Source organism: Rhinoderma darwinii (genome assembly GCF_050947455.1).
Source record: "Rhinoderma darwinii isolate aRhiDar2 chromosome 5 unlocalized genomic scaffold, aRhiDar2.hap1 SUPER_5_unloc_14, whole genome shotgun sequence".
Taxonomy (NCBI): Eukaryota; Metazoa; Chordata; class Amphibia; order Anura; family Rhinodermatidae; genus Rhinoderma; species Rhinoderma darwinii.
Window position 1 is genome coordinate 217,418 of NW_027461770.1, and position 23,547 is coordinate 240,964.

Here is a 23,547-nt window from a genome sequence, read left to right on the forward strand (position 1 = left end):
TGAACAGCAGTATCGGGCAGGCTCGGGCAACGCGCGGCCCGTTCGGGTTATCGCTTCTCGGCCTTTTGGCTAAGATCAAGTGTAGTATCTGTTCTTATCAGTTTAATATCTGATACGTCCCCTATCTGGGGACCATATATTAAATGGATTTTTAGAACAGGGAGATGGAAATAGAGCTTGCTCTGTCCACTCCACGCATTGACCTGGTATTGCAGTATTTCCAGGACCGGTGCACCCTTTCCTTATGTGTTGACTAAAAGCAGATTCCAAAAGTGTTTTTTGTCTTTGCTATTGTTTCTGTCTTTCTGAAGGGATCTCCCCTTTTAATCCCATTATTTCAACACCTGTTGGACAATGCATGAGTGATAATGAGCTCATTGATTAAATGCAATTAATGAATAGATTGCCACCTCTTGTTGTGTGTCGTCTGTGTTTCTGTGTTTCCGGCATTTCACATTGGAACACCTCATTCACCTTCCTTGTCTTCTCTCCGCCCTCCCTTTTAGGTAAGTTAAAGAGCTGCACCTGAGCCAGCCACTGATTGATTGATTGATTGATTGATTGATTGATTGATTGATTGATTGATTGATGCAGCACAACAGTCAAATAGTGGAGTGGAGTAGGGGAACAGCAAACAGCCAATAAAGCAGCCCGCCCGCTCGCCTGCCCGCCACAATGGACCTACCTGTGTACACTAGATGGATGTGATGGAATGTACTGTCGTCCCTACATTTCAAGAAGAAGTAAGAATTGCAGTTGCAACAAAGCCTTGCTTGCCTACAAAGAGAGCAGCAATTTTGATTTGTTACTATATTACCTAGAAGAATAACAAACTGTGCAAGGATGGAGGTTGTAGGAGCAAGGAGAAGTTGTCTGTAAAGTTGGTGGATGCCTATTTTCCATTTTGCAGTCCCTTGTCTCCCTCTTGTGGCCTCCTGGAGGCAACTAGCTGTGCAAAAAAAAAGACAGCCTGGCGGCCGGCTGTTGCAGTGTTGCCCTCTCAGGCAACACTGAGTGACTGACTGAGCCTCACCGTCTTATATAAAGTTCAGACGGAACTTTGCACGTGTCATAGTGGAGCCCTCAGGATTCCAGAGCCAGCTTTCTGACATCATAATGGGGCCTCAGAGATAAAAGCCTGGGCCCAGGCAGTGTTGGTCAGTGCTGCTCAGCAGGCAGCACTGGACTGGACTGGATTACAGCTGATACAAGGTGTGAAGGAACAAGGGGTGGCTGTGGGCATGCACTTGCTGCCGCTGCCAGTGTTTATCTGCATGGCAGCAGGGCATTTGGGCGTTGCCAGGAAGGCGTTTTTATGTAGATTCCTCCTCTTTCAGCACTGCATTGTGGTGCAAGCAAAAGAAGCAAATCCTGTCTGGCTTCCTCTCCGGCCTTTATTCACCTCCCGTGTAGCTGTGAGTGTGTGAGCCTGCAGGGCCCCATGGAATTGCCTAGAAGTAGGCTGAATCGCTGCAAGGGCTGAACAGCAGTATCGGGCAGGCTCGGGCAACGCGCGGCCCGTTCGGGTTATCGCTTCTCGGCCTTTTGGCTAAGATCAAGTGTAGTATCTGTTCTTATCAGTTTAATATCTGATACGTCCCCTATCTGGGGACCATATATTAAATGGATTTTTAGAACAGGGAGATGGAAATAGAGCTTGCTCTGTCCACTCCACGCATTGACCTGGTATTGCAGTATTTCCAGGACCGGTGCACCCTTTCCTTATGTGTTGACTAAAAGCAGATTCCAAAAGTGTTTTTTGTCTTTGCTATTGTTTCTGTCTTTCTGAAGGGATCTCCCCTTTTAATCCCATTATTTCAACACCTGTTGGACAATGCATGAGTGATAATGAGCTCATTGATTAAATGCAATTAATGAATAGATTGCCACCTCTTGTTGTGTGTCGTCTGTGTTTCTGTGTTTCCGGCATTTCACATTGGAACACCTCATTCACCTTCCTTGTCTTCTCTCCGCCCTCCCTTTTAGGTAAGTTAAAGAGCTGCACCTGAGCCAGCCACTGATTGATTGATTGATTGATTGATTGATTGATTGATTGATTGATTGATTGATTGATGCAGCACAACAGTCAAATAGTGGAGTGGAGTAGGGGAAGGAACAGCAAACAGCCAATAAAGCAGCCCGCCCGCTCGCCTGCCCGCCACAATGGACCTACCTGTGTACACTAGATGGATGTGATGGAATGTACTGTCGTCCCTACATTTCAAGAAGAAGTAAGAATTGCAGTTGCAACAAAGCCTTGCTTGCCTACAAAGAGAGCAGCAATTTGGATTTGTTACTATGTTACCTAGAAGAATAACAAACTGTGCAAGGATGGAGGTTGTAGGAGCAAGGAGAAGTTGTCTGTAAAGTTGGTGGATGCCTATTTTCCATTTTGCAGTCCCTTGTCTCCCTCTTGTGGCCTCCTGGAGGCAACTAGCTGTGCAAAAAAAAGACAGCCTGGCGGCCGGCTGTTGCAGTGTTGCCCTCTCAGGCAACACTGAGTGACTGACTGAGCCTCACCGTCTTATATAAAGTTCAGACGGAACTTTGCACGTGTCATAGTGGAGCCCTCAGGATTCCAGAGCCAGCTTTCTGACATCATAATGGGGCCTCAGAGATAAAAGCCTGGGCCCAGGCAGTGTTGGTCAGTGCTGCTCAGCAGGCAGCACTGGACTGGACTGGATTACAGCTGATACAAGGTGTGAAGGAACAAGGGGTGGCTGTGGGCATGCACTTGCTGCCGCTGCCAGTGTTTATCTGCATGGCAGCAGGGCATTTGGGCGTTGCCAGGAAGGCGTTTTTATGTAGATTCCTCCTCTTTCAGCACTGCATTGTGGTGCAAGCAAAAGAAGCAAATCCTGTCTGGCTTCCTCTCCGGCCTTTATTCACCTCCCGTGTAGCTGTGAGTGTGTGAGCCTGCAGGGCCCCATGGAATTGCCTAGAAGTAGGCTGAATCGCTGCAAGGGCTGAACAGCAGTATCGGGCAGGCTCGGGCAACGCGCGGCCCGTTCGGGTTATCGCTTCTCGGCCTTTTGGCTAAGATCAAGTGTAGTATCTGTTCTTATCAGTTTAATATCTGATACGTCCCCTATCTGGGGACCATATATTAAATGGATTTTTAGAACAGGGAGATGGAAATAGAGCTTGCTCTGTCCACTCCACGCATTGACCTGGTATTGCAGTATTTCCAGGACCGGTGCACCCTTTCCTTATGTGTTGACTAAAAGCAGATTCCAAAAGTGTTTTTTGTCTTTGCTATTGTTTCTGTCTTTCTGAAGGGATCTCCCCTTTTAATCCCATTATTTCAACACCTGTTGGACAATGCATGAGTGATAATGAGCTCATTGATTAAATGCAATTAATGAATAGATTGCCACCTCTTGTTGTGTGTCGTCTGTGTTTCTGTGTTTCCGGCATTTCACATTGGAACACCTCATTCACCTTCCTTGTCTTCTCTCCGCCCTCCCTTTTAGGTAAGTTAAAGAGCTGCACCTGAGCCAGCCACTGATTGATTGATTGATTGATTGATTGATTGATTGATTGATTGATTGATTGATGCAGCACAACAGTCAAATAGTGGAGTGGAGTAGGGGAACAGCAAACAGCCAATAAAGCAGCCCGCCCGCTCGCCTGCCCGCCACAATGGACCTACCTGTGTACACTAGATGGATGTGATGGAATGTACTGTCGTCCCTACATTTCAAGAAGAAGTAAGAATTGCAGTTGCAACAAAGCCTTGCTTGCCTACAAAGAGAGCAGCAATTTGGATTTGTTACTATGTTACCTAGAAGAATAACAAACTGTGCAAGGATGGAGGTTGTAGGAGCAAGGAGAAGTTGTCTGTAAAGTTGGTGGATGCCTATTTTCCATTTTGCAGTCCCTTGTCTCCCTCTTGTGGCCTCCTGGAGGCAACTAGCTGTGCAAAAAAAAGACAGCCTGGCGGCCGGCTGTTGCAGTGTTGCCCTCTCAGGCAACACTGAGTGACTGACTGAGCCTCACCGTCTTATATAAAGTTCAGACGGAACTTTGCACGTGTCATAGTGGAGCCCTCAGGATTCCAGAGCCAGCTTTCTGACATCATAATGGGGCCTCAGAGATAAAAGCCTGGGCCCAGGCAGTGTTGGTCAGTGCTGCTCAGCAGGCAGCACTGGACTGGACTGGATTACAGCTGATACAAGGTGTGAAGGAACAAGGGGTGGCTGTGGGCATGCACTTGCTGCCGCTGCCAGTGTTTATCTGCATGGCAGCAGGGCATTTGGGCGTTGCCAGGAAGGCGTTTTTATGTAGATTCCTCCTCTTTCAGCACTGCATTGTGGTGCAAGCAAAAGAAGCAAATCCTGTCTGGCTTCCTCTCCGGCCTTTATTCACCTCCCGTGTAGCTGTGAGTGTGTGAGCCTGCAGGGCCCCATGGAATTGCCTAGAAGTAGGCTGAATCGCTGCAAGGGCTGAACAGCAGTATCGGGCAGGCTCGGGCAACGCGCGGCCCGTTCGGGTTATCGCTTCTCGGCCTTTTGGCTAAGATCAAGTGTAGTATCTGTTCTTATCAGTTTAATATCTGATACGTCCCCTATCTGGGGACCATATATTAAATGGATTTTTAGAACAGGGAGATGGAAATAGAGCTTGCTCTGTCCACTCCACGCATTGACCTGGTATTGCAGTATTTCCAGGACCGGTGCACCCTTTCCTTATGTGTTGACTAAAAGCAGATTCCAAAAGTGTTTTTTGTCTTTGCTATTGTTTCTGTCTTTCTGAAGGGATCTCCCCTTTTAATCCCATTATTTCAACACCTGTTGGACAATGCATGAGTGATAATGAGCTCATTGATTAAATGCAATTAATGAATAGATTGCCACCTCTTGTTGTGTGTCGTCTGTGTTTCTGTGTTTCCGGCATTTCACATTGGAACACCTCATTCACCTTCCTTGTCTTCTCTCCGCCCTCCCTTTTAGGTAAGTTAAAGAGCTGCACCTGAGCCAGCCACTGATTGATTGATTGATTGATTGATTGATTGATTGATTGATTGATTGATTGATTGATGCAGCACAACAGTCAAATAGTGGAGTGGAGTAGGGGAACAGCAAACAGCCAATAAAGCAGCCCGCCCGCTCGCCTGCCCGCCACAATGGACCTACCTGTGTACACTAGATGGATGTGATGGAATGTACTGTCGTCCCTACATTTCAAGAAGAAGTAAGAATTGCAGTTGCAACAAAGCCTTGCTTGCCTACAAAGAGAGCAGCAATTTGGATTTGTTACTATGTTACCTAGAAGAATAACAAACTGTGCAAGGATGGAGGTTGTAGGAGCAAGGAGAAGTTGTCTGTAAAGTTGGTGGATGCCTATTTTCCATTTTGCAGTCCCTTGTCTCCCTCTTGTGGCCTCCTGGAGGCAACTAGCTGTGCAAAAAAAAGACAGCCTGGCGGCCGGCTGTTGCAGTGTTGCCCTCTCAGGCAACACTGAGTGACTGACTGAGCCTCACCGTCTTATATAAAGTTCAGACGGAACTTTGCACGTGTCATAGTGGAGCCCTCAGGATTCCAGAGCCAGCTTTCTGACATCATAATGGGGCCTCAGAGATAAAAGCCTGGGCCCAGGCAGTGTTGGTCAGTGCTGCTCAGCAGGCAGCACTGGACTGGACTGGATTACAGCTGATACAAGGTGTGCAGGAACAAGGGGTGGCTGTGGGCATGCACTTGCTGCCGCTGCCAGTGTTTATCTGCATGGCAGCAGGGCATTTGGGCGTTGCCAGGAAGGCGTTTTTATGTAGATTCCTCCTCTTTCAGCACTGCATTGTGGTGCAAGCAAAAGAAGCAAATCCTGTCTGGCTTCCTCTCCGGCCTTTATTCACCTCCCGTGTAGCTGTGAGTGTGTGAGCCTGCAGGGCCCCATGGAATTGCCTAGAAGTAGGCTGAATCGCTGCAAGGGCTGAACAGCAGTATCGGGCAGGCTCGGGCAACGCGCGGCCCGTTCGGGTTATCGCTTCTCGGCCTTTTGGCTAAGATCAAGTGTAGTATCTGTTCTTACTTATCAGTTTAATATCTGATACGTCCCCTATCTGGGGACCATATATTAAATGGATTTTTAGAACAGGGAGATGGAAATAGAGCTTGCTCTGTCCACTCCACGCATTGACCTGGTATTGCAGTATTTCCAGGACCGGTGCACCCTTTCCTTATGTGTTGACTAAAAGCAGATTCCAAAAGTGTTTTTTGTCTTTGCTATTGTTTCTGTCTTTCTGAAGGGATCTCCCCTTTTAATCCCATTATTTCAACACCTGTTGGACAATGCATGAGTGATAATGAGCTCATTGATTAAATGCAATTAATGAATAGATTGCCACCTCTTGTTGTGTGTCGTCTGTGTTTCTGTGTTTCCGGCATTTCACATTGGAACACCTCATTCACCTTCCTTGTCTTCTCTCCGCCCTCCCTTTTAGGTAAGTTAAAGAGCTGCACCTGAGCCAGCCACTGATTGATTGATTGATTGATTGATTGATTGATTGATTGATTGATTGATGCAGCACAACAGTCAAATAGTGGAGTGGAGTAGGGGAACAGCAAACAGCCAATAAAGCAGCCCGCCCGCTCGCCTGCCCGCCACAATGGACCTACCTGTGTACACTAGATGGATGTGATGGAATGTACTGTCGTCCCTACATTTCAAGAAGAAGTAAGAATTGCAGTTGCAACAAAGCCTTGCTTGCCTACAAAGAGAGCAGCAATTTGGATTTGTTACTATGTTACCTAGAAGAATAACAAACTGTGCAAGGATGGAGGTTGTAGGAGCAAGGAGAAGTTGTCTGTAAAGTTGGTGGATGCCTATTTTCCATTTTGCAGTCCCTTGTCTCCCTCTTGTGGCCTCCTGGAGGCAACTAGCTGTGCAAAAAAAAAGACAGCCTGGCGGCCGGCTGTTGCAGTGTTGCCCTCTCAGGCAACACTGAGTGACTGACTGAGCCTCACCGTCTTATATAAAGTTCAGACGGAACTTTGCACGTGTCATAGTGGAGCCCTCAGGATTCCAGAGCCAGCTTTCTGACATCATAATGGGGCCTCAGAGATAAAAGCCTGGGCCCAGGCAGTGTTGGTCAGTGCTGCTCAGCAGGCAGCACTGGACTGGACTGGATTACAGCTGATACAAGGTGTGAAGGAACAAGGGGTGGCTGTGGGCATGCACTTGCTGCCGCTGCCAGTGTTTATCTGCATGGCAGCAGGGCATTTGGGCGTTGCCAGGAAGGCGTTTTTATGTAGATTCCTCCTCTTTCAGCACTGCATTGTGGTGCAAGCAAAAGAAGCAAATCCTGTCTGGCTTCCTCTCCGGCCTTTATTCACCTCCCGTGTAGCTGTGAGTGTGTGAGCCTGCAGGGCCCCATGGAATTGCCTAGAAGTAGGCTGAATCGCTGCAAGGGCTGAACAGCAGTATCGGGCAGGCTCGGGCAACGCGCGGCCCGTTCGGGTTATCGCTTCTCGGCCTTTTGGCTAAGATCAAGTGTAGTATCTGTTCTTATCAGTTTAATATCTGATACGTCCCCTATCTGGGGACCATATATTAAATGGATTTTTAGAACAGGGAGATGGAAATAGAGCTTGCTCTGTCCACTCCACGCATTGACCTGGTATTGCAGTATTTCCAGGACCGGTGCACCCTTTCCTTATGTGTTGACTAAAAGCAGATTCCAAAAGTGTTTTTTGTCTTTGCTATTGTTTCTGTCTTTCTGAAGGGATCTCCCCTTTTAATCCCATTATTTCAACACCTGTTGGACAATGCATGAGTGATAATGAGCTCATTGATTAAATGCAATTAATGAATAGATTGCCACCTCTTGTTGTGTGTCGTCTGTGTTTCTGTGTTTCCGGCATTTCACATTGGAACACCTCATTCACCTTCCTTGTCTTCTCTCCGCCCTCCCTTTTAGGTAAGTTAAAGAGCTGCACCTGAGCCAGCCACTGATTGATTGATTGATTGATTGATTGATTGATTGATTGATTGATTGATGCAGCACAACAGTCAAATAGTGGAGTGGAGTAGGGGAACAGCAAACAGCCAATAAAGCAGCCCGCCCGCTCGCCTGCCCGCCACAATGGACCTACCTGTGTACACTAGATGGATGTGATGGAATGTACTGTCGTCCCTACATTTCAAGAAGAAGTAAGAATTGCAGTTGCAACAAAGCCTTGCTTGCCTACAAAGAGAGAAGCAATTTGGATTTGTTACTATGTTACCTAGAAGAATAACAAACTGTGCAAGGATGGAGGTTGTAGGAGCAAGGAGAAGTTGTCTGTAAAGTTGGTGGATGCCTATTTTCCATTTTGCAGTCCCTTGTCTCCCTCTTGTGGCCTCCTGGAGGCAACTAGCTGTGCAAAAAAAAGACAGCCTGGCGGCCGGCTGTTGCAGTGTTGCCCTCTCAGGCAACACTGAGTGACTGACTGAGCCTCACCGTCTTATATAAAGTTCAGACGGAACTTTGCACGTGTCATAGTGGAGCCCTCAGGATTCCAGAGCCAGCTTTCTGACATCATAATGGGGCCTCAGAGATAAAAGCCTGGGCCCAGGCAGTGTTGGTCAGTGCTGCTCAGCAGGCAGCACTGGACTGGACTGGATTACAGCTGATACAAGGTGTGAAGGAACAAGGGGTGGCTGTGGGCATGCACTTGCTGCCGCTGCCAGTGTTTATCTGCATGGCAGCAGGGCATTTGGGCGTTGCCAGGAAGGCGTTTTTATGTAGATTCCTCCTCTTTCAGCACTGCATTGTGGTGCAAGCAAAAGAAGCAAATCCTGTCTGGCTTCCTCTCCGGCCTTTATTCACCTCCCGTGTAGCTGTGAGTGTGTGAGCCTGCAGGGCCCCATGGAATTGCCTAGAAGTAGGCTGAATCGCTGCAAGGGCTGAACAGCAGTATCGGGCAGGCTCGGGCAACGCGCGGCCCGTTCGGGTTATCGCTTCTCGGCCTTTTGGCTAAGATCAAGTGTAGTATCTGTTCTTATCAGTTTAATATCTGATACGTCCCCTATCTGGGGACCATATATTAAATGGATTTTTAGAACAGGGAGATGGAAATAGAGCTTGCTCTGTCCACTCCACGCATTGACCTGGTATTGCAGTATTTCCAGGACCGGTGCACCCTTTCCTTATGTGTTGACTAAAAGCAGATTCCAAAAGTGTTTTTTGTCTTTGCTATTGTTTCTGTCTTTCTGAAGGGATCTCCCCTTTTAATCCCATTATTTCAACACCTGTTGGACAATGCATGAGTGATAATGAGCTCATTGATTAAATGCAATTAATGAATAGATTGCCACCTCTTGTTGTGTGTCGTCTCTGTTTCTGTGTTTCCGGCATTTCACATTGGAACACCTCATTCACCTTCCTTGTCTTCTCTCCGCCCTCCCTTTTAGGTAAGTTAAAGAGCTGCACCTGAGCCAGCCACTGATTGATTGATTGATTGATTGATTGATTGATTGATTGATTGATTGATTGATGCAGCACAACAGTCAAATAGTGGAGTGGAGTAGGGGAACAGCAAACAGCCAATAAAGCAGCCCGCCCGCTCGCCTGCCCGCCACAATGGACCTACCTGTGTACACTAGATGGATGTGATGGAATGTACTGTCGTCCCTACATTTCAAGAAGAAGTAAGAATTGCAGTTGCAACAAAGCCTTGCTTGCCTACAAAGAGAGCAGCAATTTGGATTTGTTACTATGTTACCTAGAAGAATAACAAACTGTGCAAGGATGGAGGTTGTAGGAGCAAGGAGAAGTTGTCTGTAAAGTTGGTGGATGCCTATTTTCCATTTTGCAGTCCCTTGTCTCCCTCTTGTGGCCTCCTGGAGGCAACTAGCTGTGCAAAAAAAAGACAGCCTGGCGGCCGGCTGTTGCAGTGTTGCCCTCTCAGGCAACACTGAGTGACTGACTGAGCCTCACCGTCTTATATAAAGTTCAGACGGAACTTTGCACGTGTCATAGTGGAGCCCTCAGGATTCCAGAGCCAGCTTTCTGACATCATAATGGGGCCTCAGAGATAAAAGCCTGGGCCCAGGCAGTGTTGGTCAGTGCTGCTCAGCAGGCAGCACTGGACTGGACTGGATTACAGCTGATACAAGGTGTGCAGGAACAAGGGGTGGCTGTGGGCATGCACTTGCTGCCGCTGCCAGTGTTTATCTGCATGGCAGCAGGGCATTTGGGCGTTGCCAGGAAGGCGTTTTTATGTAGATTCCTCCTCTTTCAGCACTGCATTGTGGTGCAAGCAAAAGAAGCAAATCCTGTCTGGCTTCCTCTCCGGCCTTTATTCACCTCCCGTGTAGCTGTGAGTGTGTGAGCCTGCAGGGCCCCATGGAATTGCCTAGAAGTAGGCTGAATCGCTGCAAGGGCTGAACAGCAGTATCGGGCAGGCTCGGGCAACGCGCGGCCCGTTCGGGTTATCGCTTCTCGGCCTTTTGGCTAAGATCAAGTGTAGTATCTGTTCTTATCAGTTTAATATCTGATACGTCCCCTATCTGGGGACCATATATTAAATGGATTTTTAGAACAGGGAGATGGAAATAGAGCTTGCTCTGTCCACTCCACGCATTGACCTGGTATTGCAGTATTTCCAGGACCGGTGCACCCTTTCCTTATGTGTTGACTAAAAGCAGATTCCAAAAGTGTTTTTTGTCTTTGCTATTGTTTCTGTCTTTCTGAAGGGATCTCCCCTTTTAATCCCATTATTTCAACACCTGTTGGACAATGCATGAGTGATAATGAGCTCATTGATTAAATGCAATTAATGAATAGATTGCCACCTCTTGTTGTGTGTCGTCTGTGTTTCTGTGTTTCCGGCATTTCACATTGGAACACCTCATTCACCTTCCTTGTCTTCTCTCCGCCCTCCCTTTTAGGTAAGTTAAAGAGCTGCACCTGAGCCAGCCACTGATTGATTGATTGATTGATTGATTGATTGATTGATTGATTGATTGATGCAGCACAACAGTCAAATAGTGGAGTGGAGTAGGGGAACAGCAAACAGCCAATAAAGCAGCCCGCCCGCTCGCCTGCCCGCCACAATGGACCTACCTGTGTACACTAGATGGATGTGATGGAATGTACTGTCGTCCCTACATTTCAAGAAGAAGTAAGAATTGCAGTTGCAACAAAGCCTTGCTTGCCTACAAAGAGAGCAGCAATTTGGATTTGTTACTATGTTACCTAGAAGAATAACAAACTGTGCAAGGATGGAGGTTGTAGGAGCAAGGAGAAGTTGTCTGTAAAGTTGGTGGATGCCTATTTTCCATTTTGCAGTCCCTTGTCTCCCTCTTGTGGCCTCCTGGAGGCAACTAGCTGTGCAAAAAAAAGACAGCCTGGCGGCCGGCTGTTGCAGTGTTGCCCTCTCAGGCAACACTGAGTGACTGACTGAGCCTCACCGTCTTATATAAAGTTCAGACGGAACTTTGCACGTGTCATAGTGGAGCCCTCAGGATTCCAGAGCCAGCTTTCTGACATCATAATGGGGCCTCAGAGATAAAAGCCTGGGCCCAGGCAGTGTTGGTCAGTGCTGCTCAGCAGGCAGCACTGGACTGGACTGGATTACAGCTGATACAAGGTGTGAAGGAACAAGGGGTGGCTGTGGGCATGCACTTGCTGCCGCTGCCAGTGTTTATCTGCATGGCAGCAGGGCATTTGGGCGTTGCCAGGAAGGCGTTTTTATGTAGATTCCTCCTCTTTCAGCACTGCATTGTGGTGCAAGCAAAAGAAGCAAATCCTGTCTGGCTTCCTCTCCGGCCTTTATTCACCTCCCGTGTAGCTGTGAGTGTGTGAGCCTGCAGGGCCCCATGGAATTGCCTAGAAGTAGGCTGAATCGCTGCAAGGGCTGAACAGCAGTATCGGGAAGGCTCGGGCAACGCGCGGCCCGTTCGGGTTATCGCTTCTCGGCCTTTTGGCTAAGATCAAGTGTAGTATCTGTTCTTATCAGTTTAATATCTGATACGTCCCCTATCTGGGGACCATATATTAAATGGATTTTTAGAACAGGGAGATGGAAATAGAGCTTGCTCTGTCCACTCCACGCATTGACCTGGTATTGCAGTATTTCCAGGACCGGTGCACCCTTTCCTTATGTGTTGACTAAAAGCAGATTCCAAAAGTGTTTTTTGTCTTTGCTATTGTTTCTGTCTTTCTGAAGGGATCTCCCCTTTTAATCCCATTATTTCAACACCTGTTGGACAATGCATGAGTGATAATGAGCTCATTGATTAAATGCAATTAATGAATAGATTGCCACCTCTTGTTGTGTGTCGTCTGTGTTTCTGTGTTTCCGGCATTTCACATTGGAACACCTCATTCACCTTCCTTGTCTTCTCTCCGCCCTCCCTTTTAGGTAAGTTAAAGAGCTGCACCTGAGCCAGCCACTGATTGATTGATTGATTGATTGATTGATTGATTGATTGATTGATTGATTGATTGATGCAGCACAACAGTCAAATAGTGGAGTGGAGTAGGGGAACAGCAAACAGCCAATAAAGCAGCCCGCCCGCTCGCCTGCCCGCCACAATGGACCTACCTGTGTACACTAGATGGATGTGATGGAATGTACTGTCGTCCCTACATTTCAAGAAGAAGTAAGAATTGCAGTTGCAACAAAGCCTTGCTTGCCTACAAAGAGAGCAGCAATTTGGATTTGTTACTATGTTACCTAGAAGAATAACAAACTGTGCAAGGATGGAGGTTGTAGGAGCAAGGAGAAGTTGTCTGTAAAGTTGGTGGATGCCTATTTTCCATTTTGCAGTCCCTTGTCTCCCTCTTGTGGCCTCCTGGAGGCAACTAGCTGTGCAAAAAAAAGACAGCCTGGCGGCCGGCTGTTGCAGTGTTGCCCTCTCAGGCAACACTGAGTGACTGACTGAGCCTCACCGTCTTATATAAAGTTCAGACGGAACTTTGCACGTGTCATAGTGGAGCCCTCAGGATTCCAGAGCCAGCTTTCTGACATCATAATGGGGCCTCAGAGATAAAAGCCTGGGCCCAGGCAGTGTTGGTCAGTGCTGCTCAGCAGGCAGCACTGGACTGGACTGGATTACAGCTGATACAAGGTGTGAAGGAACAAGGGGTGGCTGTGGGCATGCACTTGCTGCCGCTGCCAGTGTTTATCTGCATGGCAGCAGGGCATTTGGGCGTTGCCAGGAAGGCGTTTTTATGTAGATTCCTCCTCTTTCAGCACTGCATTGTGGTGCAAGCAAAAGAAGCAAATCCTGTCTGGCTTCCTCTCCGGCCTTTATTCACCTCCCGTGTAGCTGTGAGTGTGTGAGCCTGCAGGGCCCCATGGAATTGCCTAGAAGTAGGCTGAATCGCTGCAAGGGCTGAACAGCAGTATCGGGCAGGCTCGGGCAACGCGCGGCCCGTTCGGGTTATCGCTTCTCGGCCTTTTGGCTAAGATCAAGTGTAGTATCTGTTCTTATCAGTTTAATATCTGATACGTCCCCTATCTGGGGACCATATATTAAATGGATTTTTAGAAAAGGGAGATGGAAATAGAGCTTGCTCTGTCCACTCCACGCATTGACCTGGTATTGCAGTATTTCCAGGACCGGTGCACCCTTTCCTTATGTGTTGACTAAAAGCAGATTCCAAAAGTGTTTTTTGTCTTTGCTATTGTTTCTGTCTTTCTGAAGGGATCTCCCCTTTTAATCCCATTATTTCAACACCTGTTGGACAATGCATGAGTGATAATGAGCTCATTGATTAAATGCAATTAATGAATAGATTGCCACCTCTTGTTGTGTGTCGTCTGTGTTTCTGTGTTTCCGGCATTTCACATTGGAACACCTCATTCACCTTCCTTGTCTTCTCTCCGCCCTCCCTTTTAGGTAAGTTAAAGAGCTGCACCTGAGCCAGCCACTGATTGATTGATTGATTGATTGATTGATTGATTGATTGATGCAGCACAACAGTCAAATAGTGGAGTGGAGTAGGGGAACAGCAAACAGCCAATAAAGCAGCCCGCCCGCTCGCCTGCCCGCCACAATGGACCTACCTGTGTACACTAGATGGATGTGATGGAATGTACTGTCGTCCCTACATTTCAAGAAGAAGTAAGAATTGCAGTTGCAACAAAGCCTTGCTTGCCTACAAAGAGAGCAGCAATTTGGATTTGTTACTATGTTACCTAGAAGAATAACAAACTGTGCAAGGATGGAGGTTGTAGGAGCAAGGAGAAGTTGTCTGTAAAGTTGGTGGATGCCTATTTTCCATTTTGCAGTCCCTTGTCTCCCTCTTGTGGCCTCCTGGAGGCAACTAGCTGTGCAAAAAAAAGACAGCCTGGCGGCCGGCTGTTGCAGTGTTGCCCTCTCAGGCAACACTGAGTGACTGACTGAGCCTCACCGTCTTATATAAAGTTCAGACGGAACTTTGCACGTGTCATAGTGGAGCCCTCAGGATTCCAGAGCCAGCTTTCTGACATCATAATGGGGCCTCAGAGATAAAAGCCTGGGCCCAGGCAGTGTTGGTCAGTGCTGCTCAGCAGGCAGCACTGGACTGGACTGGATTACAGCTGATACAAGGTGTGAAGGAACAAGGGGTGGCTGTGGGCATGCACTTGCTGCCGCTGCCAGTGTTTATCTGCATGGCAGCAGGGCATTTGGGCGTTGCCAGGAAGGCGTTTTTATGTAGATTCCTCCTCTTTCAGCACTGCATTGTGGTGCAAGCAAAAGAAGCAAATCCTGTCTGGCTTCCTCTCCGGCCTTTATTCACCTCCCGTGTAGCTGTGAGTGTGTGAGCCTGCAGGGCCCCATGGAATTGCCTAGAAGTAGGCTGAATCGCTGCAAGGGCTGAACAGCAGTATCGGGCAGGCTCGGGCAACGCGCGGCCCGTTCGGGTTATCGCTTCTCGGCCTTTTGGCTAAGATCAAGTGTAGTATCTGTTCTTATCAGTTTAATATCTGATACGTCCCCTATCTGGGGACCATATATTAAATGGATTTTTAGAACAGGGAGATGGAAATAGAGCTTGCTCTGTCCACTCCACGCATTGACCTGGTATTGCAGTATTTCCAGGACCGGTGCACCCTTTCCTTATGTGTTGACTAAAAGCAGATTCCAAAAGTGTTTTTTGTCTTTGCTATTGTTTCTGTCTTTCTGAAGGGATCTCCCCTTTTAATCCCATTATTTCAACACCTGTTGGACAATGCATGAGTGATAATGAGCTCATTGATTAAATGCAATTAATGAATAGATTGCCACCTCTTGTTGTGTGTCGTCTGTGTTTCTGTGTTTCCGGCATTTCACATTGGAACACCTCATTCACCTTCCTTGTCTTCTCTCCGCCCTCCCTTTTAGGTAAGTTAAAGAGCTGCACCTGAGCCAGCCACTGATTGATTGATTGATTGATTGATTGATTGATTGATTGATTGATTGATTGATTGATTGATTGATTCAGCACAACAGTCAAATAGTGGAGTGGAGTAGGGGAACAGCAAACAGCCAATAAAGCAGCCCGCCCGCTCGCCTGCCCGCCACAATGGACCTACCTGTGTACACTAGATGGATGTGATGGAATGTACTGTCGTCCCTACATTTCAAGAAGAAGTAAGAATTGCAGTTGCAACAAAGCCTTGCTTGCCTACAAAGAGAGCAGCAATTTGGATTTGTTACTATGTTACCTAGAAGAATAACAAACTGTGCAAGGATGGAGGTTGTAGGAGCAAGGAGAAGTTGTCTGTAAAGTTGGTGGATGCCTATTTTCCATTTTGCAGTCCCTTGTCTCCCTCTTGTGGCCTCCTGGAGGCAACTAGCTGTGCAAAAAAAAGACAGCCTGGCGGCCAGCTGTTGCAGTGTTACCCTCTCAGGCAACACTGAGTGACTGACTGAGCCTCACCGTCTTATATAAAGTTCAGACGGAACTTTGCACGTGTCATAGTGGAGCCCTCAGGATTCCAGAGCCAGCTTTCTGACATCATAATGGGGCCTCAGAGATAAAAGCCTGGGCCCAGGCAGTGTTGGTCAGTGCTGCTCAGCAGGCAGCACTGGACTGGACTGGATTACAGCTGATACAAGGTGTGAAGGAACAAGGGGTGGCTGTGGGCATGCACTTGCTGCCGCTGCCAGTGTTTATCTGCATGGCAGCAGGGCATTTGGGCGTTGCCAGGAAGGCGTTTTTATGTAGATTCCTCCTCTTTCAGCACTGCATTGTGGTGCAAGCAAAAGAAGCAAATCCTGTCTGGCTTCCTCTCCGGCCTTTATTCACCTCCCGTGTAGCTGTGAGTGTGTGAGCCTGCAGGGCCCCATGGAATTGCCTAGAAGTAGGCTGAATCGCTGCAAGGGCTGAACAGCAGTATCGGGCAGGCTCGGGCAACGCGCGGCCCGTTCGGGTTATCGCTTCTCGGCCTTTTGGCTAAGATCAAGTGTAGTATCTGTTCTTATCAGTTTAATATCTGATACGTCCCCTATCTGGGGACCATATATTAAATGGATTTTTAGAACAGGGAGATGGAAATAGAGCTTGCTCTGTCCACTCCACGCATTGACCTGGTATTGCAGTATTTCCAGGACCGGTGCACCCTTTCCTTATGTGTTGACTAAAAGCAGATTCCAAAAGTGTTTTTTGTCTTTGCTATTGTTTCTGTCTTTCTGAAGGGATCTCCCCTTTTAATCCCATTATTTCAACACCTGTTGGACAATGCATGAGTGATAATGAGCTCATTGATTAAATGCAATTAATGAATAGATTGCCACCTCTTGTTGTGTGTCGTCTGTGTTTCTGTGTTTCCGGCATTTCACATTGGAACACCTCATTCACCTTCCTTGTCTTCTCTCCGCCCTCCCTTTTAGGTAAGTTAAAGAGCTGCACCTGAGCCAGCCACTGATTGATTGATTGATTGATTGATTGATTGATTGATTGATTGATGCAGCACAACAGTCAAATAGTGGAGTGGAGTAGGGGAACAGCAAACAGCCAATAAAGCAGCCCGCCCGCTCGCCTGCCCGCCACAATGGACCTACCTGTGTACACTAGATGGATGTGATGGAATGTACTGTCGTCCCTACATTTCAAGAAGAAGTAAGAATTGCAGTTGCAACAAAGCCTTGCTTGCCTACAAAGAGAGCAGCAATTTGGATTTGTTACTATGTTACCTAGAAGAATAACAAACTGTGCAAGGATGGAGGTTGTAGGAGCAAGGAGAAGTTGTCTGTAAAGTTGGTGGATGCCTATTTTCCATTTTGCAGTCCCTTGTCTCCCTCTTGTGGCCTCCTGGAGGCAACTAGCTGTGCAAAAAAAAGACAGCCTGGCGGCCGGCTGTTGCAGTGTTGCCCTCTCAGGCAACACTGAGTGACTGACTGAGCCTCACCGTCTTATATAAAGTTCAGACGGAACTTTGCACGTGTCATAGTGGAGCCCTCAGGATTCCAGAGCCAGCTTTCTGACATCATAATGGGGCCTCAGAGATAAAAGCCTGGGCCCAGGCAGTGTTGGTCAGTGCTGCTCAGCAGGCAGCACTGGACTGGACTGGATTACAGCTGATACAAGGTGTGAAGGAACAAGGGGTGGCTGTGGGCATGCACTTGCTGCCACTGCCAGTGTTTATCTGCATGGCAGCAGGGCATTTGGGCGCTGCCAGGAAGGCGTTTTTATGTAGATTCCTCCTCTTTCAGCACTGCATTGTGGTGCAAGCAAAAGAAGCAAATCCTGTCTGGCTTCCTCTCCGGCCTTTATTCACCTCCCGTGTAGCTGTGAGTGTGTGAGCCTGCAGGGCCCCATGGAATTGCCTAGAAGTAGGCTGAATCGCTGCAAGGGCTGAACAGCAGTATCTGGCAGGCTCGGGCAACGCGCGGCCCGTTCGGGTTATCGCTTCTCGGCCTTTTGGCTAAGATCAAGTGTAGTATCTGTTCTTATCAGTTTAATATCTGATACGTCCCCTATCTGGGGACCATATATTAAATGGATTTTTAGAACAGGGAGATGGAAATAGAGCTTGCTCTGTCCACTCCACGCATTGACCTGGTATTGCAGTATTTCCAGGACCGGTGCACCCTTTCCTTATGTGTTGACTAAAAGCAGATTCCAAAAGTGTTTTTTTGTCTTTGCTATTGTTTCTGTCTTTCTGAAGGGATCTCCCCTTTTAATCCCATTATTTCAACACCTGTTGGACAATACATGAGTGATAATGAGCTCATTGATTAAATGCAATTAATGAATAGATTGCCACCTCTTGTTGTGTGTCGTCTGTGTTTCTGTGTTTCCGGCATTTCACATTGGAACACCTCATTCACCTTCCTTGTCTTCTCTCCGCCCTCCCTTTTAGGTAAGTTAAAGAGCTGCACCTGAGCCAGCCACTGATTGATTGATTGATTGATTGATTGATTGATTGATTGATTGATTGATTGATGCAGCACAACAGTCAAATAGTGGAGTGGAGTAGGGGAACAGCAAACAGCCAATAAAGCAGCCCGCCCGCTCGCCTGCCCGCCACAATGGACCTACCTGTGTACACTAGATGGATGTGATGGAATGTACTGTCGTCCCTACATTTCAAGAAGAAGTAAGAATTGCAGTTGCAACAAAGCCTTGCTTGCCTACAAAGAGAGCAGCAATTTGGATTTGTTACTATGTTACCTAGAAGAATAACAAACTGTGCAAGGATGGAGGTTGTAGGAGCAAGGAGAAGTTGGCTGTAAAGTTGGTGGATGCCTATTTTCCATTTTGCAGTCCCTTGTCTCCCTCTTGTGGCCTCCTGGAGGCAACTAGCTGTGCAAAAAAAAGACAGCCTGGCGGCCGGCTGTTGCAGTGTTGCCCTCTCAGGCAACACTGAGTGACTGACTGAGCCTCACCGTCTTATATAAAGTTCAGACGGAACTTTGCACGTGTCATAGTGGAGCCCTCAGGATTCCAGAGCCAGCTTTCTGACATCATAATGGGGCCTCAGAGATAAAAGCCTGGGCCCAGGCAGTGTTGGTCAGTGCTGCTCAGCAGGCAGCACTGGACTGGACTGGATTACAGCTGATACAAGGTGTGAAGGAACAAGGGGTGGCTGTGGGCATGCACTTGCTGCCGCTGCCAGTGTTTATCTGCATGGCAGCAGGGCATTTGGGCGTTGCCAGGAAGGCGTTTTTATGTAGATTCCTCCTCTTTCAGCACTGCATTGTGGTGCAAGCAAAAGAAGCAAATCCTGTCTGGCTTCCTCTCCGGCCTTTATTCACCTCCCGTGTAGCTGTGAGTGTGTGAGCCTGCAGGGCCCCATGGAATTGCCTAGAAGTAGGCTGAATCGCTGCAAGGGCTGAACAGCAGTATCGGGCAGGCTCGGGCAACGCGCGGCCCGTTCGGGTTATCGCTTCTCGGCCTTTTGGCTAAGATCAAGTGTAGTATCTGTTCTTATCAGTTTAATATCTGATACGTCCCCTATCTGGGGACCATATATTAAATGGATTTTTAGAACAGGGAGATGGAAATAGAGCTTGCTCTGTCCACTCCACGCATTGACCTGGTATTGCAGTATTTCCAGGACCGGTGCACCCTTTCCTTATGTGTTGACTAAAAGCAGATTCCAAAAGTGTTTTTTGTCTTTGCTATTGTTTCTGTCTTTCTGAAGGGATCTCCCCTTTTAATCCCATTATTTCAACACCTGTTGGACAATGCATGAGTGATAATGAGCTCATTGATTAAATGCAATTAATGAATAGATTGCCACCTCTTGTTGTGTGTCGTCTGTGTTTCTGTGTTTCCGGCATTTCACATTGGAACACCTCATTCACCTTCCTTGTCTTCTCTCCGCCCTCCCTTTTAGGTAAGTTAAAGAGCTGCACCTGAGCCAGCCACTGATTGATTGATTGATTGATTGATTGATTGATTGATTGATTGATTGATTGATTGATTGATGCAGCACAACAGTCAAATAGTGGAGTGGAGTAGGGGAACAGCAAACAGCCAATAAAGCAGCCCGCCCGCTCGCCTGCCCGCCACAATGGACCTACCTGTGTACACTAGATGGATGTGATGGAATGTACTGTCGTCCCTACATTTCAAGAAGAAGTAAGAATTGCAGTTGCAACAAAGCCTTGCTTGCCTACAAAGAGAGCAGCAATTTGGATTTGTTACTATGTTACCTAGAAGAATAACAAACTGTGCAAGGATGGAGGTTGTAGGAGCAAGGAGAAGTTGTCTGTAAAGTTGGTGGATGCCTATTTTCCATTTTGCAGTCCCTTGTCTCCCTCTTGTGGCCTCCTGGAGGCAACTAGCTGTGCAAAAAAAAGACAGCCTGGCGGCCGGCTGTTGCAGTGTTGCCCTCTCAGGCAACACTGAGTGACTGACTGAGCCTCACCGTCTTATATAAAGTTCAGACGGAACTTTGCACGTGTCATAGTGGAGCCCTCAGGATTCCAGAGCCAGCTTTCTGACATCATAATGGGGCCTCAGAGATAAAAGCCTGGGCCCAGGCAGTGTTGGTCAGTGCTGCTCAGCAGGCAGCACTGGACTGGACTGGATTACAGCTGATACAAGGTGTGAAGGAACAAGGGGTGGCTGTGGGCATGCACTTGCTGCCGCTGCCAGTGTTTATCTGCATGGCAGCAGGGCATTTGGGCGTTGCCAGGAAGGCGTTTTTATGTAGATTCCTCCTCTTTCAGCACTGCATTGTGGTGCAAGCAAAAGAAGCAAATCCTGTCTGGCTTCCTCTCCGGCCTTTATTCACCTCCCGTGTAGCTGTGAGTGTGTGAGCCTGCAGGGCCCCATGGAATTGCCTAGAAGTAGGCTGAATCGCTGCAAGGGCTGAACAGCAGTATCGGGCAGGCTCGGGCAACGCGCGGCCCGTTCGGGTTATCGCTTCTCGGCCTTTTGGCTAAGATCAAGTGTAGTATCTGTTCTTATCAGTTTAATATCTGATACGTCCCCTATCTGGGGACCATATATTAAATGGATTTTTAGAACAGGGAGATGGAAATAGAGCTTGCTCTGTCCACTCCACGCATTGACCTGGTATTGCAGTATTTCCAGGACCGGTGCACCCTTTCCTTATGTGTTGACTAAAAGCAGATTCCAAAAGTGTTTTTTGTCTTTGCTATTGTTTCTGTCTTTCTGAAGGGATCTCCCCTTTTAATCCCATTATTTCAACACCTGTTGGACAATGCATGAGTGATAATGAGCTCATTGATTAAATGCAATTAATGAATAGATTGCCACCTCTTGTTGTGTGTCGTCTGTGTTTCTGTGTTTCCGGCATTTCACATTGGAACACCTCATTCACCTTCCTTGTCTTCTCTCCGCCCTCCCTTTTAGGTAAGTTAAAGAGCTGCACCTGAGCCAGCCACTGATTGATTGATTGATTGATTGATTGATTGATTGATTGATTGATTGATTGATTGATTGATTGATTGATGCAGCACAACAGTCAAATAGTGGAGTGGAGTAGGGGAACAGCAAACAGCCAATAAAGCAGCCCGCCCGCTCGCCTGCCCGCCACAATGGACCTACCTGTGTACACTAGATGGATGTGATGGAATGTACTGTCGTCCCTACATTTCAAGAAGAAGTAAGAATTGCAGTTGCAACAAAGCCTTGCTTGCCTACAAAGAGAGCAGCAATTTGGATTTGTTACTATGTGACCTAGAAGAATAACAAACTGTGCAAGGATGGAGGTTGTAGGAGCAAGGAGAAGTTGTCTGTAAAGTTGGTGGATGCCTATTTTCCATTTTGCAGTCCCTTGTCTCCCTCTTGTGGCCTCCTGGAGGCAACTAGCTGTGCAAAAAAAAGACAGCCTGGCGGCCGGCTGTTGCAGTGTTGCCCTCTCAGGCAACACTGAGTGACTGACTGAGCCTCACCGTCTTATATAAAGTTCAGACGGAACTTTGCACGTGTCATAGTGGAGCCCTCAGGATTCCAGAGCCAGCTTTCTGACATCATAATGGGGCCTCAGAGATAAAAGCCTGGGCCCAGGCAGTGTTGGTCAGTGCTGCTCAGCAGGCAGCACTGGACTGGACTGGATTACAGCTGATACAAGGTGTGAAGGAACAAGGGGTGGCTGTGGGCATGCACTTGCTGCCGCTGCCAGTGTTTATCTGCATGGCAGCAGGGCATTTGGGCGTTGCCAGGAAGGCGTTTTTATGTAGATTCCTCCTCTTTCAGCACTGCATTGTGGTGCAAGCAAAAGAAGCAAATCCTGTCTGGCTTCCTCTCCGGCCTTTATTCACCTCCCGTGTAGCTGTGAGTGTGTGAGCCTGCAGGGCCCCATGAAATTGCCTAGAAGTAGGCTGAATCGCTGCAAGGGCTGAACAGCAGTATCGGGCAGGCTCGGGCAACGCGCGGCCCGTTCGGGTTATCGCTTCTCGGCCTTTTGGCTAAGATCAAGTGTAGTATCTGTTCTTATCAGTTTAATATCTGATACGTCCCCTATCTGGGGACCATATATTAAATGGATTTTTAGAACAGGGAGATGGAAATAGAGCTTGCTCTGTGCACTCCACGCATTGACCTGGTATTGCAGTATTTCCAGGACCGGTGCACCCTTTCCTTATGTGTTGACTAAAAGCAGATTCCAAAAGTGTTTTTTGTCTTTGCTATTGTTTCTGTCTTTCTGAAGGGATCTCCCCTTTTAATCCCATTATTTCAACACCTGTTGGACAATGCATGAGTGATAATGAGCTCATTGATTAAATGCAATTAATGAATAGATTGCCACCTCTTGTTGTGTGTCGTCTGTGTTTCTGTGTTTCCGGCATTTCACATTGGAACACCTCATTCACCTTCCTTGTCTTCTCTCCGCCCTCCCTTTTAGGTAAGTTAAAGAGCTGCACCTGAGCCAGCCACTGATTGATTGATTGATTGATTGATTGATTGATTGATTGATTGATTGATGCAGCACAACAGTCAAATAGTGGAGTGGAGTAGGGGAACAGCAAACAGCCAATAAAGCAGCCCGCCCGCTCGCCTGCCCGCCACAATGGACCTACCTGTGTACACTAGATGGATGTGATGGAATGTACTGTCGTCCCTACATTTCAAGAAGAAGTAAGAATTGCAGTTGCAACAAAGCCTTGCTTGCCTACAAAGAGAGCAGCAATTTGGATTTGTTACTATGTTACCTAGAAGAATAACAAACTGTGCAAGGATGGAGGTTGTAGGAGCAAGGAGAAGTTGTCTGTAAAGTTGGTGGATGCCTATTTTCCATTTTGCAGTCCCTTGTCTCCCTCTTGTGGCCTCCTGGAGGCAACTAGCTGTGCAAAAAAAAGACAGCCTGGCGGCCGGCTGTTGCAGTGTTGCCCTCTCAGGCAACACTGAGTGACTGACTGAGCCTCACCGTCTTATATAAAGTTCAGACGGAACTTTGCACGTGTCATAGTGGAGCCCTCAGGATTCCAGAGCCAGCTTTCTGACATCATAATGGGGCCTCAGAGATAAAAGCCTGGGCCCAGGCAGTGTTGGTCAGTGCTGCTCAGCAGGCAGCACTGGACTGGACTGGATTACAGCTGATACAAGGTGTGAAGGAACAAGGGGTGGCTGTGGGCATGCACTTGCTGCCGCTGCCAGTGTTTATCTGCATGGCAGCAGGGCATTTGGGCGTTGCCAGGAAGGCGTTTTTATGTAGATTCCTCCTCTTTCAGCAC

At 47.7% G+C, this 23,547-nt stretch overlaps 16 non-coding genes across 16 annotated transcripts; all 16 read left to right on the top strand.

The window, feature by feature from the left end:
* The first annotated feature begins 49 nt into the window (after window positions 1-49).
* Window positions 50-240, top strand: LOC142685464 (U2 spliceosomal RNA). Its single transcript, XR_012854942.1, has one exon. It is a non-coding gene; the product is annotated as a U2 spliceosomal RNA (small nuclear RNA).
* A 1,289-nt stretch (window positions 241-1,529) lies between these two features.
* On the top strand, window positions 1,530-1,720 carry LOC142685465 (U2 spliceosomal RNA). Its single transcript, XR_012854943.1, has one exon. It is a non-coding gene; the product is annotated as a U2 spliceosomal RNA (small nuclear RNA).
* Window positions 1,721-3,016: 1,296 nt separating this feature from the next.
* On the top strand, window positions 3,017-3,207 carry LOC142685466 (U2 spliceosomal RNA). The gene has a single exon (XR_012854944.1). It is a non-coding gene; the product is annotated as a U2 spliceosomal RNA (small nuclear RNA).
* Window positions 3,208-4,495: 1,288 nt separating this feature from the next.
* On the top strand, window positions 4,496-4,686 carry LOC142685468 (U2 spliceosomal RNA). Its single transcript, XR_012854946.1, has one exon. It is a non-coding gene; the product is annotated as a U2 spliceosomal RNA (small nuclear RNA).
* A 1,292-nt stretch (window positions 4,687-5,978) lies between these two features.
* Window positions 5,979-6,173, top strand: LOC142685645 (U2 spliceosomal RNA). Its single transcript, XR_012855106.1, has one exon. It is a non-coding gene; the product is annotated as a U2 spliceosomal RNA (small nuclear RNA).
* Window positions 6,174-7,458: 1,285 nt separating this feature from the next.
* Window positions 7,459-7,649, top strand: LOC142685469 (U2 spliceosomal RNA). The gene has a single exon (XR_012854947.1). It is a non-coding gene; the product is annotated as a U2 spliceosomal RNA (small nuclear RNA).
* Window positions 7,650-8,933: 1,284 nt separating this feature from the next.
* Window positions 8,934-9,124, top strand: LOC142685470 (U2 spliceosomal RNA). Its single transcript, XR_012854948.1, has one exon. It is a non-coding gene; the product is annotated as a U2 spliceosomal RNA (small nuclear RNA).
* Window positions 9,125-10,412: 1,288 nt separating this feature from the next.
* On the top strand, window positions 10,413-10,603 carry LOC142685471 (U2 spliceosomal RNA). Its single transcript, XR_012854949.1, has one exon. It is a non-coding gene; the product is annotated as a U2 spliceosomal RNA (small nuclear RNA).
* A 1,284-nt stretch (window positions 10,604-11,887) lies between these two features.
* Window positions 11,888-12,078, top strand: LOC142685473 (U2 spliceosomal RNA). The gene has a single exon (XR_012854950.1). It is a non-coding gene; the product is annotated as a U2 spliceosomal RNA (small nuclear RNA).
* A 1,292-nt stretch (window positions 12,079-13,370) lies between these two features.
* LOC142685618 (U2 spliceosomal RNA) lies at window positions 13,371-13,561 on the top strand. The gene has a single exon (XR_012855081.1). It is a non-coding gene; the product is annotated as a U2 spliceosomal RNA (small nuclear RNA).
* Window positions 13,562-14,837: 1,276 nt separating this feature from the next.
* On the top strand, window positions 14,838-15,028 carry LOC142685474 (U2 spliceosomal RNA). The gene has a single exon (XR_012854951.1). It is a non-coding gene; the product is annotated as a U2 spliceosomal RNA (small nuclear RNA).
* Window positions 15,029-16,328: 1,300 nt separating this feature from the next.
* LOC142685475 (U2 spliceosomal RNA) lies at window positions 16,329-16,519 on the top strand. The gene has a single exon (XR_012854952.1). It is a non-coding gene; the product is annotated as a U2 spliceosomal RNA (small nuclear RNA).
* Window positions 16,520-17,799: 1,280 nt separating this feature from the next.
* LOC142685476 (U2 spliceosomal RNA) lies at window positions 17,800-17,990 on the top strand. Its single transcript, XR_012854953.1, has one exon. It is a non-coding gene; the product is annotated as a U2 spliceosomal RNA (small nuclear RNA).
* A 1,289-nt stretch (window positions 17,991-19,279) lies between these two features.
* Window positions 19,280-19,470, top strand: LOC142685477 (U2 spliceosomal RNA). Its single transcript, XR_012854954.1, has one exon. It is a non-coding gene; the product is annotated as a U2 spliceosomal RNA (small nuclear RNA).
* A 1,296-nt stretch (window positions 19,471-20,766) lies between these two features.
* LOC142685478 (U2 spliceosomal RNA) lies at window positions 20,767-20,957 on the top strand. Its single transcript, XR_012854955.1, has one exon. It is a non-coding gene; the product is annotated as a U2 spliceosomal RNA (small nuclear RNA).
* Window positions 20,958-22,261: 1,304 nt separating this feature from the next.
* LOC142685635 (U2 spliceosomal RNA) lies at window positions 22,262-22,452 on the top strand. Its single transcript, XR_012855097.1, has one exon. It is a non-coding gene; the product is annotated as a U2 spliceosomal RNA (small nuclear RNA).
* The last annotated feature ends 1,095 nt before the right edge of the window (window positions 22,453-23,547 follow it).